The following is a 13699-nucleotide window of genomic DNA, read 5'->3' on the forward strand; positions in this document are numbered from 1 at the left end:
ACTCACCACATGCCGATCTAATGGTAAAGCGAACCGAATACCTTCGCAGCTATAGCTTTTTGGGCATGGACATCGACGGTGTGAGCGGGCGGGCTTGTAGTGGTACTAGTTTGCTTCGGGAGTAGTTCTAGTACCGCTTTGCCGAGCGATGCATGATCCAAATTGTTGGGGCTGGTTGGTAAAGGTTGTCACGAGTACCCCCTTGTGTGCACTTTGGCCTGTGGCACAAGCTGAATGATACTCGTGTCGTGTGGGTCCAGGAGTATCCCATGCAGGGTGTATAAATGGTTCGAACTGTCGCGCTCTTGGTCATGAGCATGCTTCTGTCCATCTGCATTGGTCGTAGAGTTTCGAGTATGGTTTGTGGTTTGGTATGTGGGAGATTGTGATGTTGGTTCTTGTTACTTATTGATACACATGTTGGTTACAGTTACACTTATTCAGTTGTTAGTTGCAGGGTAGTTTTCATATGTTTTGGTTAAGTTTCAATCGCTCACACATATGTCTAGGATGCTTAGTGTATATATTTTACCTAACCTGTGGCTCATCTAGGATGCTCAATGCATAATCCTTGGAGTCGAGCTATGTATATGTGCTATATATGGTTTAAGTCTTGCGAGTACCTTCGTACTCATACTTGCACTTTCAGGTACTCCTGCTGCTGAGGAAGAGATTGTTTTTTGCTACTTCGTGCTTGTCGATCTTGATGACAGGCAAGAGTAGTGCATCCTACTCTGAAAGTGATATTTTTGAGACGGTGCCTAAGGGCATGCATCGCTGTTCTCTTTTGTTGTTTATAAGTTTAACCTTCCGCTGCGTAGTTCTTTTGTGGTTAGGTGTTGAGGTGTTTTATCTCCTCCTAGCTCGCTTTTGTTGTAAATTGTTGAAATCAGTTGCATGCTTAATACTTGTAATATAAATATTTATTACTCGCTCTTTATTAAGCTATGTTGTGATGTACATGTTGAAAGGCATGTGTTCCGATCCTTGGCACAAAACACGTGCCGGGACTACCGGAGCGGTATTCTGTTTAATCGTTGAAGTCATGATCGTGTCAGTGATCGACTTAGTAATTAATTAGAATACTATTTGCACGGTTCCTCACACACTCAAGGTACTGAAAGCAATCCAGAGATATAGGAAGTCCCTGACGGAGAGGAATTGAGTAAGGAACAAGAAGATCAGGATGACAAGAATGAACCATCACCTGACGCTATCACCTATTGTTGGAGATCTTCTCGCAATAATGGCTAACCAAACCCAACTGATGCAAACTATTGCTCAAGAACTCAATAACATCAGTCAAGCTCTTGGCATAGAAAATGTTGGCCAAGGCCACACAAACACCAAGAAGAAGAAATCTAGACTTGGTCGACGCCATAGGGCTAGTTACAAGAGGTGAAAGCTAGAAGACCAACATTCTATGCAGAATGAAGCCCCATGATCCACCTCTAACCAAGCAAATCCAGTTTTCTGCAACCAAGATAGTGAAAACCTGCGATAGAAAGGAACTTTGAAGACGTCAAACCCCAACAGGATCTTCTTCTTATGTAAGCGCCTCGAGCAATTTCATAGCAAATTGTCCAGTAGCGACCCAGTTCAACACCAAAAGCACCCAAAAGCTTTGCTATATTGCCATGAACCAGGATACTTTGTCAAGAACTATCCACAGAAGTAACTGACTGTTATGCTAGTCTACATCATCGAAGTATCATCGTCAACAACCGGAACAACTGTGGAAGATTATGTAGACCCTTAGAAAGGATACCCATAATCGGAAAGCCATGAATCAATAGATATCAGTCACAATGGATACTCCAGCTAGTTCAACTTGAGATGTTGTTTAGCTTTACCTTGTAATTGTTCTTTTGTTCACCCCTCGAATAGTATCTTCGGTCATGGAAACTCCGATAACTATGAAAGTCTTTTGAGATCCGTGTAGTCGGAATAAGTACCAGATATCTTTTGGACACCCTTATGTCGTAATCACTTTAAGTGGGGTAGTGTTTTTAGCAAACCCTATGGCCCTAAGAATAAATGATAAGTTATAATCTTGGAATTAAGTGTTTTACCTTCAATAAGGCAATACAGCCTAAGAAAATTGGAAGTTCACCTTAATAGCCCCATGAAAGATTGGAGAAAAAATCTTAATGATCAAGTGTGCATGGATATTGTCTGGTTTCAGGAACTTCTTACCATTCTTGCAGTCGTGACATGGACAATACATTGCCATTTTACCACGATCTTTCATATCCGCCAAGGCAGCAATCATGAAATGTTTCACCCCGCTCAGGTACTCCGGACAAGTCTGGGTCTCAAGGTATATTCAACTTATGTCCGTCATCTATAATTAATATAAAAAACATTCATTCTTCATTAACAATTTTGTGGTTAAGCATTCGATTAAAAATTCTATACAAATACACTAGATCTGTGGCATCTCGCGGTAGATCGGGCAAACTTAGTATCAAATCTAACATAAATACAACTCACTTGTACTAAGATTTTGGATAAAGATAAAAAATGATCGATTACAACTCAAAGCACAACAAATCTACGAAATAGGGATTAGAGCAGAAGGAAAGTAGGAGAAAAGGGGATATGCAAACCTTGAAACACCTAGCACCAATTCAAACTTCAAATAAACAAGATATTAGAAAATCTCTACCAGAGCCGGTGAAAATCGCCAGCATTGTGTGGGCGGAATTGTTGAGTAATTATTCACCAGCATAGTGGCTGGCCAACTCTTTAAACAGAGCTAAGTAATAAGTGACGGGTGATAATATTACCCGTCACTTATTATTTGTTATAAGTGACGCGTCATGTTACGACTCGTCACTTATAACCGGCCCAGGAAAATCCGTCACCTTTGCCAAGTCATAAGTGATAGGTTATAACATGACTCGTCACTTATGACCAAGTCATAAGTGACGATGTCGATGATCCGAGGCCAGGACAGCGTAGTGCCACGTGGCGCCCTTCCCTCGGGGGTTACTTCCCCGAGGGCCCGAAGGAAACCAGATCCGGGAGGGGGTGCTTGGGGCTAGGAACAGCTGGTCCCCGAGTACCCGAAGTTCCCCGAGGACCCGAGAAGTGCCAGTTTCGGGAGGGGGTGCTCGGGGTCAAGTACAGATGGTCCCCGGGTACCCAGAGTTCCCCGAGGACCCGAGAAGAGCCAAGTTCGGGAGGTGGTGCTCAGGGCCAAGAACAGTTAGTCCCCAAGTACCCAGAGTTCCCCGAGGACCTGAGAAGCCCCTTGTCGATGGACCCCGCAAGGGCTCCACAATGAGGTGTCAATCGGTGGGAGACCCGATACTGCATTTAATGAGGGGCGTGTACGGTCACATTCAACCACTCTCCCCCACGCCTGTCGCACTGAATATGTCAGTCCCTGCCACCGCCTGGCAGGAAGGCGTAGGCACATTTAATACGTTGGGTCTTATCGCGTGTCCCCTCGTGGGGCCCATAAAGGAAGACGGCATAAAGATATCTTTGATGGGCTCGTGGCTTATCGCCTATCGCCCCGTTGCATCAAGACCGTGTCAACTCTGACCAGACATGTGTGAGAGTGTGCTCAGAAGGCTGGCCGGTGGGCGCTCCTGCGCCTGCTACAGCTGGGACGTGAAGACCGACGGGACCGTCCAAGAGGCTCATTTTCAACCCTCTGTAACATCAACTGTAGACCCATAATGATTGCTTTCCATTTATTATTTACGGAAACTTGTGCCTTCGTTCTGGGCACGCCCTGGAGGGTCTCCCCCCAGTAGTATAAAAGGGGGGGAGCACTCCATAGAAAAGGGACTTCAGACTCAGGTAGAAAGAGGAGGCGAATTAGATAGACTTCGGACATACGAAGCTGAAGATATCGAACCTCTCAAGAAGGAAGCTCAAGACTTAGAGCAAAACCTTGTAACACAGAGATCCAGAGAAAGGCATTCCAAGAGCCTTGATAATACACCAGACACACAGGAGTAGGGTATTACGCCTCCATGCTGCCCGAACCTGTCTAAACCCTTTGTGCAATTACTCCTACTAGCCGACGATCGCCCATCCCGCCTAGATCCCATACATTGGCATTAATCCCACGTACGAGGCGGATCCAAAATCAGCCCCCCGGTCGAATCTCAAAAGGGGTCCCTTAGGATCCCCGCTCGTAGTGTTCATCCACCGACAGACGGGTTTAGTTATTACCTGTCACTCATGTTATAGGTGACGGGTAATATTACGACCTGTCACCTAATATTTGTTATCTGTGATGGGTAAATACCTGGTTCTGACCCGAGACGACATAAGTGACAGGTTGTGTAATGACTCGTCACTTATGTGTGTCTCATTTGTCTGTTTTTCACGTACTGACTCAATTATTGCTCTTAAGATAGGGCCCTTGGGCGCGAGTTTTCAAACAAAGGCACATGAGAGTCTTCAAACAGCAGGCTCGAGCTTCCTCTTTGGGATGATTTCTTCGAAGCTTCCTCTGCAACATGAGCTTCTTCTGTTGGAATCTCAAGTGGTTAGTATTTACTTTCTTTAGTTCCAAATTGATAGATTACGACGGTAACTAATAAGGTTAGATTGAAGGGAAGAGATTATATTTTGTTCTTGAAGAAGGTAAGGAGGTCTTGCACATTGTAATATGATGTTTGGTGTGCAATATGGTTGAATTTTTGAACTTCTGTTCAAGATTTCCTATATATGCATCTAACGATTGTGTAATTGGGATTTTTTGGCTCTCGTTTTCACATATTTGTTTGGCTCGGAAAGTGGATTCTGCACATTTGATGAATCCTCAATCTGTTGTCTTTTTATAGGTCAGAACCATTGCTTCAAATTTGCACTTAAAACAACTCTCTAGATTGAATATTCAATCAATGTTATTTTTTGCAAATCGCATATGGCCAACCAAAGTTGGATGTACCTAGAGAATCATACTTGTGATGAGTTTTTTAATGGCATATCTAGATTTATGCGTGCTGCCAAGGCGGATATGTTGAACAAGAATGATAAATTTATGTCTTGTCCATGCAATTGATTGCAAAAAGGAGATAAAGTTTCCAAAGGCACAGATTATATATGCACACTTGATTATGTGCGGATTCACATATAACTATACATATTGGACCAAGCATGGTGAAGAAGACATGAATGCCCCAAATGGTGATATGTATGAAGAAGGTGTTCCTGAGTGTGATGTGTACCAAGTTATTCCTGACACGGACATCGAAGATTTTGTTGATGACTTCATGGACTGATGTGATGATATTCTTAATTTGCAGCAGATGGTCCACAATGCCGAGAGGAATGATGATTATAATGATAGAGAGTTTGCTAGATTTTAAGAATTTATGCAGTAGTCCAAGGAACCATTATATCCGGGCTATGAGGAGCAATACACGTTGTTGTATATGGTCCTCCTGATTTTAAAACTGAAGGCAATCAATGGCTAATCTGATAAGAGATTCACAGCATTGTTATGTCTATTAGCAACATTGCTTCCCAATGAGAATCTACTGGCCACATCCACGTATGAAGCAAAGAACATAATTTATTATTTGGGATTGGAAGTAGAAAGAATTCATCCTTGCAAGCAAGACTGTATTTTTACCATGGAGGGTATGCAGACTTGCATGAGTGCCCTGTTTGTGGAATCCCTCCATACAAGCGTTAGAATAATAGGGGTGATGGTCGTAGGAACAAAGGACTCCTGTAAAGGTGATGTGGTATCTTCATGCAATTCCTAGTTTGAAGCGTTTATTTGCTAACAAAAAAAGAGGTCAAATTGCTTCATTGGCACAAAAGGGTTGTAAGAATGATTCAAACCTGTGCACCTTGTTGATTGTGCGCAATGGCGAAACATCAATATAAAATTCAGAGAGTTCATGGTAGAACTGAGGAATATTAGGTATGCTTTGAGCACGGATGAAATAAATCCGTTTGCTAACATGAGCAGCAGATATAGCACTTGGCGGACATAGCGCTCAACATAGTTTCCTTGCCGCCAAGTGCACTCACATAGTCCCATCCAGCATCTGCAGCATTTTCAGCACCGATAGTATTTTCTTTACCTCAGGAACAACATGTGTAGGGATCGGTGACGTCCTAAGGGGGGTGAATTATGACATCTTAAAACTAAACGGCTCCAAAAACTTCACAAGATAAACCTATATTAATTTCTATCTAAATGTGCTCTAGGTTTATCTAGTATTTCTACTCTACCGTTTAAAAGGTTTATAACCTATAGCCAATCCTAACAAGCTACTCTAGTAAGGTAAATATGCGAAAGTAGATTGCAAGTATGTAAATACGGAAACATAAAGATGGTAGAGAGAGCAAACTCAGCACAAGAGATTTTTTATCCCGTAGTATCGATGGCATAAACGTCATCCCTAGTCCATGTTGGAGCAACCACCTAGGCTATTGCTCTCGGACGGTACCCGGTCACGACCTTTGAGCCACCTAGGTCTCATGTAGATTGAGTCATCAAGCCACCAAGGCAAGGCCTCACCACAAGCTTCTCTTCCGATCACTTGTCGCCGTCTTTGCTTCGGAGCTTAAGCCACCAAGGTAAGGGTCTCCGCATCCCCGTACAAGCATCTTGCCGCCACTCCACACCAAGTCAGAGGGTCAACAAGTATGAGCCACCAAGACTCACGGTGTCGACGAGTCACCGAAACTCCAAGGTGTCGACGTACCACTTGGTATAATGTAGGATCACTCCTCGATCCCCTCTTGAGGTGCTTCACATTGTAAGAATTTTCAAACACACCTTTCAATCATTCATAGCACTATATATATTACATCTAACTTGTTTCTTATGTATATATAGATACATGATACAAGAAAATACAGTGCACAAACATCATGTCGGATATCTTGACCCTGCTATTCTCACCCTACAAAACATTGAATTAGATGAACAATTTGTTGTTAACTACCTTGCAAAGGGATTGTCATATTTCAGCACCAAAGACTACTTCATTTTTCCCTACAACCCGGGTCGTTATTGGGTTTTAGTGGTTATAATTCCTAAAGTCACCAATGTGTGGTACATGGATTATTATTGTTACTTTGCCTCCAACTCACTTTACACATATATATTTCTATGCTTTCCGGTGCTACCAGCAACCACCGGGCAACGCATGTGGCTTCAACGTTACCCACTACATGCAAATCATCACAAATCTAAGGGATCGAGATCCAAAGGTTGATAAATCATCACCGTTATTTCAATCTTAATTTACACATGCTCATTACTTACATAATTTCAAGCTGCCAACAACTCAACTTACAACTATATAACTATGTGAAATCCGAGGACGGCTCGCCCTTTTCTTAGTTAGTCAAGTAATAAACAAGAAAGGGGAGTTCCATTGTCCTGCAGGTGCTATGTGATGTCTTGGTTTGAACTATGTGATGTATGGTCTTGAACTTTATGTGATGTATGCTATGTGATGTAGATGTGTACATGGCCTTGTGATGTTATATTGTGTACATTTGATAGTGAGTTCTGTTTTAGTGATATATGATTGTGGAATATCTGTGTGATATTATGTACATTTCATAATGTTATGTGATTGTGGTATGTCCAGATGGGAGCCAAGGAGCAAAATAGGTGCTTAGGGGAGTTAGGGCACACATATAGTTTTTATATAAATATGCCTGAAATACATAGACACAAACAGTTATTAAAGTAACATGTCTGTGAAATTTGACCCGAAAGATAGTCTGTGTCATATGACACAGACGACGTCTAAAACCATCTAAGTGTCACAGACGGTTTCTAAAAAACTCTGTTTGAAACCATCTGAGAGTCTCGAATCTCTTTAGAAAGAAGATATGTTGTCTTATGGTTTTTTTTAACTCCATCTGAAACCATCTGAGAGTCACAGACGGTTCTGAAGAAAAGTCATCTGTGACACTACATACACATAGACAGTTATTCAAGAAAATCCATCTATGAGACTTGCGAAACTGACATGTGTGCAGCTATATTGCAGACACAATTGTAATTTAGACCCGTCTATGTATAGCTATATTATAGACATAGTGTTACCCGTCTATGATAAGCTCGATAATATAGACATTTTTGTAGCGATCGAAGCCAAACCCATATGTTATAGGATTTAACAACCGTCTGTGATAACTCATTTTGAGATAGTGCTCCTTCTACTTTATACATTGTTGTCAACCCTATCCCCACCCCGATTTGTTCCACTTCGAGACTACCGCTGCCTATGTCCTCCTGATCCCCACCCAGCGTGTTACCTTACCAACATCGTGTCCGCCTCTTTGATAGGATACCCCCACACTGTCCTCCTACCTCATCTTCGGAGGCTCCCACTAACACTAGCTACCTCCCTGATAAACTAGCGACAACTGAGCTGTCAATTCCTTACCTCCGCACCGCCCTTCCCCACCACTAGTTCTCCACCACCATGGTCAGTGGCGCCCTTAGCGCCTCGTTGTCCTGCTTGTAATCGACCACCTCTATTGGACGGGTGGACCTCCTAGTGAAAGGACAATGATGTCGCCTAGAGAGGGGGGGGGGAGGGGTGAATAGGCGTTTTTACAAAAATTTGTCCCCTTTTTACCGCTGGCCTAAACTTGCAGCGGAATATAAACTAACGGGTTTTTCACAAGTGAGAAACCTAAATATGCTAGGCTCAACTAGTGCACAATCACCCTAAAGAAGTGTGGAAATTACAATCCTAATGTGACAAAAATTATTCAATTCTAGCAAGAGATATGCAATAAAACTTAAATTGAAAAAGGCTAAAAATATTGTTCATATACCTGAAATTACTGTTCATCCGAATACTCCGGTGAAGCCCGGAGTCTCCGGGTTATACAGGTCCGAAAACTCCGGTAAAGTCTGGATTCTCCGGTTTCTGTACAGAACAGAGCCCGAAACTGAATAAAATTAACGAGTAGGGAATTCTAGCTCAAACCAAGTAATATCGTGTGTTCTCGGAGATGATTCCACGTAGATTCACAAAGAACCTACACTCAAATACACACAAACAAGTAGATCGAGCAGTATGCACAAAGATTTGAGCAAGAACTTAAAAGTAAGGAAACAAGAGAGGAGACACAAGATTTGTTTCCCGAAGTTCGGATTCACCACCGTGAATCCTACGTCTCCGTTGAGGAAGCTCCAACGAGCCGGGTCTCTTTCAACCGCTTTCCTCGATCCACTCTTGATTTCTTCCCTTGCGGAGGCGAAATCGAACCCTTCACAAACTTCTGCGGCAACCCACAACCTTGGGTGCTCGTCGGCGACGCCTAGCCGCCTAGGAGGCTTCACCTCCAAGAGTAACAAACACGACGACAAACTTCTTGTCAAGAACTCAAGTGCTCAAGATTGGATTTTAGCTCACTTGCACTCAATCTTCCAATCTCTCAACCCAACTCACTTTTCTTCTCAAATCACACACTAGAATGGAGTGGGAGAGGTTCTTTTGGCTCTAGAAATGTGTTCTTTCGTGCCCTTTGCAGCAGCCCAAAAGGATGGGGTGAGTGGGGTATAAATAGCCCACTCTAAAGAACTAGCCGTTACTGTTCTCACACACCTACCCTGGAGTATCCGGTAAACACCGGAGTATCTGGTCTCAATTCCAAAAACAGCGTCAGAACGGTCACAGAACGTGTCAGAACTAGCCGTTATGCTCTTTTCTAGACTTTATCGGAGTATCCGGCCTACACCGGAGTCTCCGGTCGGCACTTAACACAGAAAACAGCTCTGGAGACTTTCCGGAGTCTCCGGCCACTCCAGGTACCGGAGTATCCGGACTTCACCGGAGTCTCCGGCCTTTCCAGGTACCGGAGAATCCAGTCTTCACCGGAGTCTCTGAGTACAGCACAGCTGACCTCTAAAAAACGGCGATAACTTTTGATCCCAGAGTCCAATTTCGACGATTTTGGACTCTATGGAAAGCTTATTCAGAGGGCTACACATCCCAACTGAATTTATGACCTAAAACATATAGGATCAAACTAGAAATACTCTAAAACCTATTTTGGACACTTCAACACTTTCCGCTCCGAACTCTTAACAAAAACTCTCACTTTGGGTTTGGTTGGGAACTCTTGAGCACTAAGACGCGACAATTAGCTCACGTTGCATCCCTCTTAATAGTGCGGCATACCTAGACTCAATTTCAAAGATAAAACACATTTGAACCAATTTGAGCCTTTTGAATACTTTCAAGTACCGCTTCTTACTTTCAAACCTTTGAGGATTGCCAACTTCCATAAAATCTTCACTCCATCTATTCTTGATTCCTCATGTGATTGATGCGAATCACTCATAGCTTCTCATGGCCTTGCACGGTCCATTGGCACAAAGCTTTACTCGCTCTTCACCACCGCCTTGGTCCTTCGGCGCTAAGCCATTTGCTTGCCCTTCACTACGGATGGTCCATCGCAGCCGAGTCTTGCTTGCCCTTCACCGTCTTGCCATAGAAAACCACTTTGTATTCAACATCTTCAAGGAATTCATTTTATCAAATATGGAGTCCACTCTTGTTCTTCACTCTTGGCATATATGATTTTAATTCAACTTATGCCTTCTTATGGATCCTAACCCCAACTCACTCTCAAGCATAAAGCACATGTGTTAGTCCATAAAACCTAAATGACAAGTTATACCTTTAGTTACTTGATCTCCACAAGCAACTTAGCCTTCAAGCTTATTGCTAATCTTATTGAGCTCTTTGTTCTTGTTATGAGCATCACTAAAATCTCAATGACTTTTGATGCAATTCTTTGAACTTATGGCATTTCTCAAAGAATTCGTGCTTCATCATTTATGCATCTCCTATGGAATAACCTAATAGCAATTCTCAATATAATTGTTAGTCCATAAGCATTGTCATCACTTACCCGAGCATCACATAGAGCTCATTCATCTTGATGCATTTTCAATCTCCTCATTTACCTAGAGCTCATGCATATCTCTCATCCATGCATCACCTATGGAATAACCTACTAACAAACTCAACACCATCGTTAGTCCATAGGTATTGTCATTAATTATCAAAACCACACATAGGAGCTAGATGCACTTTCACCTAGGCTATCCCTCTAGGGGTGATTGGTTGCCTGCATCCAGGGATCTCGGCTCCGCAGATGCGAATAATCTCAGAGAGAAGCTTGTTTGGTTGCCCGCATGCACTGTTCCAGCCTGGTTCGGCGAATGCAAATGTATGCCCACAGCCTGGCTCGGGAGGGAAGCTCGATTTGAGCTTCCCTCTGCAGCCCAACTGGGCAGATGCAGGCTGTTGCATCCGCTCATGCAAGCGAGTTCACTTTGTCAGTGTCACAAAATCACCTTCATGCGAGCAACCAATTAGAATATCAGCTCTTGCATCCACTCATGCGCCCTCAGATTCAATCAACCAAACAGAAACTTAGCTCAGTCTGTCTAGACAGATACAACCAACCAAACACTCTTCTCTTCAACACTCTTACATCAGCTCAGCTTGCTTCCCCTCAGCCTGCGTATACGGTCCATGCGAGCAACAGAATATGTGATCAACCAATCACACCCCTAAAGCTCAGGCCCATCAAATCCTTAATGCTAACCTCAATCTCAAATCCAAACTTCGTTGAAGAAGACGATGAGCCCACGAGTAACCATGAATCTCCATGTGGATCTCTTGGCTAGAAATTGACATGATTTTAGGGAAGAAAATCATGCTAATGATAACCAACTGTTCCATTTAAACATTTTTGACGATGAGTAGTATAAAACTATCGTATACGATTGTCTTCTGCATGTACAGATCCCCTATGATTTCCTGTATTCTCGGAGCATACGTTCGTGTCTGGGAAAGGAATCCCTAAATGTATGGAAACTGCCCGCAAGTGCTGGGTATCCCGTAAATAAGGAAGTTCATCTCTAAAGATAACATAATCTTACTCGGAAAGGAGTTTAGAGGTTACACGACAACCCCCATATCTATACGGATCCACGGGACTCTACGGAGGACAAGTCACAACAAGTCAAATAGAAGCAACAAGCGCCCCACGAGCCCCAAACCTTCTCCAATCGTGATTTACATCAACATCTCACCAAGACTACACACGAGGAGCCTTCGACTAGGTTTAACTTCCATCTAGGCTAGCCAAGACCCCCCCTATAATCTGTCTCGAAGATCAATATAAGAACACATGACATATAACTATTATCTTTCGGGAGGCATGCACCTGTATAAATCTCTGTCTTCCGGTGCATGATTCGGCAAGAGAGAGTATCCCCTACTCTAATCACGTATTTGTAAGATCGACGATTTACTAATCGTAGACAATTATCATTTCATAGCTCGCTAAAAGTTGTACTTTGCATTAGCCATATATATTAAGTGTGACCAACCAAAAAAACAAAGTTATTAAGAGCTCCAGCTCCAAGACCCACCTAAGATCTAGAGTTTGTAGACTAAAATAAAGTGGTTTAAACCTCTATATATAGCCTAAAATGAAAATAAGATAACTTACCATAACCACCCCAAAGTACCTACAACTCCAATAGTTTTTGAAACTAGAGATATCCACCTCCAATTTTTTTTTTGGAGCTAAAGCTCTACAAAATGAGCCCTAAGTGTATTGAGTGAAGCAGCCCTTAAACTTTTATTGAGGTACTTTGATCATCGTTTAAAAAAAACCACAATTTTCAATTTTTTGTTGTCTCTTATTTCTCTTGGGCCCATCGCACGGTTGCTTATCTCTACTATATAAATTAGGAGTTGGTTCGTACGTCACCCCTCCCACACTATCTAATAAAAAATTGAAAAATCGTGCCAAAAAACAGAGAGAACCGGACACCAATGGCCCACCCACGAATCTTGCACATCCCCCGCTTCTTTAGCTACCCTGGTCCTCGTCTCAGATCTATCCCCACCTCCCTACCTCTCTCGGAGGATCTCTCAATTCCGTCCCCGCCGTCCACGCCTGCACCCATTCCAACACCGAGCAGCCTCCCCTGGCCACCACGGCTGCCTCCTCCTCCCTTTCTCCCCGCGCTGCCTCCCCCAGTCACCACGGCTGCCTCCTCCTCCCTTCCTCCCCACGCTGCCTCCCCCGGCCACACCCCCACTCCTCCCTTCCTGGCCACCACGAATGCCTCCTGCCCCCTTCCTCCCCGCGTCGCCTCCCCCGGCCACCACGGTTGCCTCCTGACGATGTTGCAGCGATTCCTCCGCTGTCTTAGAGTCACTGCCCCAACCAAACAATCGATAGTTGTTGCCCCCCGCTTGAGCCTCAGCCGCAAGAGGTCCTATTCTTTCGCTAGCACTTGAGTTGCTCAGGTCACCTTGCTTCTTCACCGACCGTCGCACTGCCGCATTGTCATCCGGTATACCTTTCCTTTACATGAATGTACGTCTCTCAGTGATACGTATTTGTTTGTAGCTAGCAGTGGGGCATTTCTTTAGTAAAAGTTTGGACTAATGTGCTAGGTCAAGTTGGCCTGTTTGGTTGCATTCTTGGAGGAAATTAGGAGGCCTGTGAAATGTAAAATGTGCACACCTTGTTGATTGTTGTCGAATGATGCTTTGATTTTGTTTTCTGAGTGAGTTTTTATTTTTCATGTTCAATGATGTTTTGGTTTGTGTTTTGCTGGGCGTGTTCTTCAGAGTATAACTAAACCAGCAAGAGGGCTGCTTACCTGCTGTATGCAAATTGCATTCTGGTCACAGTTCTAAGA

This window comes from Phragmites australis, chromosome 17 (assembly GCF_958298935.1).
Source record: "Phragmites australis chromosome 17, lpPhrAust1.1, whole genome shotgun sequence".
In the NCBI taxonomy this organism is placed as follows: domain Eukaryota; kingdom Viridiplantae; phylum Streptophyta; class Magnoliopsida; order Poales; family Poaceae; genus Phragmites; species Phragmites australis.